At 46.4% G+C, this 4,375-nt stretch overlaps 1 long non-coding RNA gene across 1 annotated transcript in view; it reads left to right on the forward strand.

Moving 5' to 3' along the window:
• The window catches only part of LOC104984661, a 22,105-nt gene extending 20,026 nt beyond the window's left edge, over positions 1-2,079 (forward strand). Inside the window, exons 2-3 of the long non-coding RNA XR_824773.1 lie at positions 1,510-1,927; positions 2,041-2,079. This is a non-coding gene — a long non-coding RNA (uncharacterized LOC104984661). The remainder of the gene's footprint in view (positions 1-1,509; positions 1,928-2,040) is intronic.
• The last annotated feature ends 2,296 nt before the right edge of the window (positions 2,080-4,375 follow it).

Consider the following 4,375-nt stretch of genomic DNA (forward strand, 5'->3'; position numbering starts at 1 on the left):
ACTGTAGGCCTGCCAGGCTCCTTTGTCCATGGAATTTTCCAGGCAAGAATACTGGAGTGGGTTGCTATCTCCTTTTCCAGGGGATCTTCCCGACCCAGGGATTGAACCCGTGTCTCTTGTGCCTCATGCATTGCAGGTGGACTCTTTATTGCTAAGCCACTGGGAATTTCTCATGTGTGTGCGTGTGTATACATATACATATATTCTTTTTCATATTCTTTTCCATTATGATTTATTACAAGATGGTTATTCTTTTATATTCTGTATTCTTTTCTATTTTCTACTATGGTTAATATGTTCCCTGTGCTGTACAGTAGGCCCTTGTTGTCTCTTCTCAGGCTTTGCCCTCTGCTCTCTTTTCTCACAGGGAAACTGTCTCCCCAAGCAGCCTCTAAGGCTCTGTCATCTGTATTCCTGTGACTCACAAGTCTGTCTGCCCAGCTCCCAGGTCTGACCTAAGTTTCAGATCCATGGGTCCATCAGCCTTCCTAACCCACCTCAAGTTTAACGTGTCCAAGGATCAATTCTCATTTAGCCTAAACCTGCTCTAACCCCCTTCCCAAGGGGCACCTCCACCATCCACCCCGCTGCAGAACCTGGCCACTGCCTGAGCTCTTCTCCCCTCAGCCCTGACATCCAGGTCACAGCCGTGGTCCCTCCCACACAACTCTGTGTGTGTGTCTGCACCCGGTATTAGTTGCAGGATCTTCAGTCTTCACTGTAGCATGCTGGGTCTTGAGTTGCAGCATGGGGATCTAGTTCCCTGACCAGGGCTTGAACCCCAGCCCCCTGCATTGAGGGCACAGAGTCTTAGCTGCTGGACAAGCAGGGAAGTTCCCTCCCACACAATTCTTGACGTTATCAATTTCCTCCTTCCACTATGTAACCAGTCCAGGATCCTCACTAGAACAACTGTGCCCCACATGCTCCGCCTCCTGGTCTCTAGTCCTGCCTCCCTGCATCCATCTGCCCTGCATGCTGGGAGGTCTAAAACACAAATATGATGGTGCTCCCGTGCCTCATAGCTTTGAACTGCTGCCCCTTGTTCCCAGGATAAAGGCTCTCCTTAATTCTGTTGCCTTTCCCAGGTCAGCTCCTCTTGCTCTTCCTCCCTGCCCTCTGCTGTTTTCACTAAACTACTTTCTGTTAGTCCAAACATTAGGGTCTCTCTGAATGCCAGGCCTCCTGGTGGGCTCTTCCCTCTGCCTGGAACACGCTTCCCTTATGTGTTTGGTAGACTTCTGCTCGGACTTCATTGTTCGTTCAGAAGTTCCAAGTCACAACTAGGATGTCCACCTGAAACCAGGTCCCTCTAAACCGAGTTCGTGATTAATATCTCTGTCCAAAATTAATTCCATTTCTCATCATCTCTGACCTCTGTCCTGTGCTAACTGAACACTAGTAAGCCAAAGTCAGATGATTGAAATTGCTGTTGATAACATTGTTAATGTACTAAAGTTGCTATTAGAGATATCATCATTAACACACAAACTCATGTTGTTTCTCCAGGGCAAGTTGAACTAACAGACGTCCCCCCCCCCACCACCAACTATGGGACCATCTGGTTGAAGAATCATAATCGGAGATACTTTGGCTCCTGAAACAACAATTAACTAATGTCACAAGACAATGATTAATCCCAGCCTCTTCATTCTTCCTCTTTAAAAACCCTAACTCAGAGACTAAGGTGAAGTAGATCTGAGGCTTGTCTCCCACTCCCTTGCTTAGAACCTGCAATAAACTGCAATAAACTTAGAACCTGCTTAGAACCTGCTGTATTTTCCTTCACCAAGTGAACAACAAAAAAAATTCTTGCCCACCATCAAGCCATCAGCCACTGCAGCTGCCCTCCATGTGCACCCTGAGGGGCATTCAGGATGGAGAGAAACAAGATACTGGCCCTAGATAATTAAGATGCATATCAAAGGTCAGTGAGCCCAGACTCTTGCCTCTTCCCACACACTAAAATCATTAACTTGAGATATTTGTTTTTTGTGACTAGCAGTTATCTTCTGATATTTGACTACATTTTTTTTGCAGCAAAAACTCCTATATATCCTGGCTCCTAATGGCAGAAAGTGAAGAGAAACTAAAGAGCCTCTTGATGAGGGTGAAAGAGGAGAGTGAAAAAGCTGGCTTTAAAACTCAACATTTAGAAAACTAAGATCATGGCATCTGGTCCCATCATTTCATGACAAACAGATGGGGAAAGAATGGAAATGGTAGCAGATTTTATTTTCTTGGGCTCCCAAATCACTGCAGCAGTGATGCTTGCCCCTTGGGAAAAGCTATGACAAATCTAGACAGCATTCTAAAAAGCAGAGACATAACCTGGCTGACAAAACTCTGTATAGTCAAAACTATGGTTTTTCTAGAAGTCATGTATGGATGTGAGAGTTGTGATGTAGGCGATAGATAGGCTCCAGGTTAGATATTTACAGCTGGCCTCCTGTTTGCATTTCATGGGGCACCAAGAAGTAGGCTTCAGGCTGGGTACTTAGAACTGTTAGCATTTTCTGAGACTAGAGATGGGTGGGCTCCAGTCAAGACATTTTCAACCAGACTTCTGTTTGCCCTCTGAAACGCAAGTAACAGCATAAACAGGGTAAATAAGCCAGTGTTTCTCTCTTGTAAGCACCTGAAGGTAATAGTCATGGCAAGGACAAAGAGGAGCAAAAAACCCTGTTTCAGTAAAGGATTAAGGGATCTCCCTGCCCCCTCTTTTGGGACAAGGGAGACACTACAGATGTGCAGAAAGGTTCTTTGTGGGCCAAAAGGCAGAGGATGACACCAGGCCATAATGAGTCTTGCTCCTCTCAGAAGCCGTCACTTCAAGATCCATCTTGGCTGAGGGGTGCCTGTGCGCCCAGGAGAGGGTCCCAAGTAGGTCAGGTGAGGAAAAAGAAACCACATAATTGGCCTGAATGGAAACAAAGGCCCAGAACTGAGCTATATAACCTCTTTACTGCATTCCTCCTCACTAGGGAGGACACCCACAGCCTTTCTCTCTGGGTGTGCGTCTCTGCCTGTCTTCAAACTAAACAAACCATTTCTCTGTGTGCTCTCCCACTTGCTGTTATGCTATATCTCTAATAATAAACTTTGTATCTGCATTTACAATTCTTGCCTCTGTGATAAATGCATTTTTTCACTGGGGGCAAAGATCCAGGGAAAAGTAGCTTCTAGGCTCTAGCCCTTGCTGGTCTGGTGGCTAGGATTCCTGGTTCTCATCCAGGCCACTCATGTTCAATTCCTGGGCGGGGAATTAAGATCTCACTTCACACCACACTCACTGCTGTCTCGCCAAGATCAGCTGGACCCTAAAGAAGGCTGAGCACTGAAAAACTGATGCTTTTGAATTGTGATGCTGCAGAAGACTGTTGAGACTCCCTTGGACAGCAAGAAGACCAAACCAGTCAGTCCTAAAGGAAATCAACCCTAAATATTTATTGTAAGGACTGGTGCTGAAGCTGAAGCTCCAATACTTTGGCCACCTGAAGAGCTGACTCATTGGAAAAGACCCTGATGCTGGGAATGATTGAAGGCAAAAGGAGAAGGGGGCAGCAGAGGATAAGATGGCTAGATAGCATTACCAACTCACTGGACATGAATTTGAGCAAACTTATGGATTGCTGCAGTCCATGGGGTTGCAAAGAGTTGGACACGACTTACCAACTGAACAGAACATCCTGGCTTCACCCTTATCTCTTTGAAACAATGCCTCAGAGCTATCTGAGAGGTTGTGTACTGGTCTACAGCTCTCAGGAATGTCCCAAATAAAACATAATTCTCAACTTTTAGGTTGTGCTTTTTTTCAGCAACCACAAGTCCTCAGTAAATTGGCTGTGCTCCACCTCAGCAAATGGAGTTCAGTTCCCTAAGCTGTCCTCCAGAAGCCTTGTCTGACACCACCCCCTCCAAGTCTCCAACCTCACAGTATTCAGTATCTTCCCCACCTCCACCCCCCCACTTACCAGTCCCCCTATTACTGAAAGGTGTGTGTGTGGGGTCTGGCTTCTCACCAGTCAGAAGCCAATAAACAGGCCAGGTTGGTGAAAAGGAAAGTTTCTTTATTTCAGATGCCGGCAACTGGGGCGGGGATGGGAGAGGACATTCATCCAAAGGCCGACTCCCCCCAGCCCCCACCATAAGCAGGAGGTGAGAGCTTTTATAGACAGAGTGAGGAGGGACCCTGCACTTTTGCCGACAAAGGTCCATCTAGTCAAAGTTATGACTTTTCCAGTGGTCATGTATGGATGTGAGAGTTGGACCATAATGAAAGCTAAGCACTGAAGAATTGATGCTTTTGAACTGTGGTGTTGGAGAAGACTCTTGAGAGTCCCTTGGACTGCAAGGAGATCCAACCAGTCCATTC

Source organism: Bison bison, unplaced genomic scaffold (genome assembly GCF_000754665.1).
Source record: "Bison bison bison isolate TAMUID 2011002044 unplaced genomic scaffold, Bison_UMD1.0 scf7180017864034, whole genome shotgun sequence".
NCBI lineage: Eukaryota > Metazoa > Chordata > Mammalia > Artiodactyla > Bovidae > Bison > Bison bison.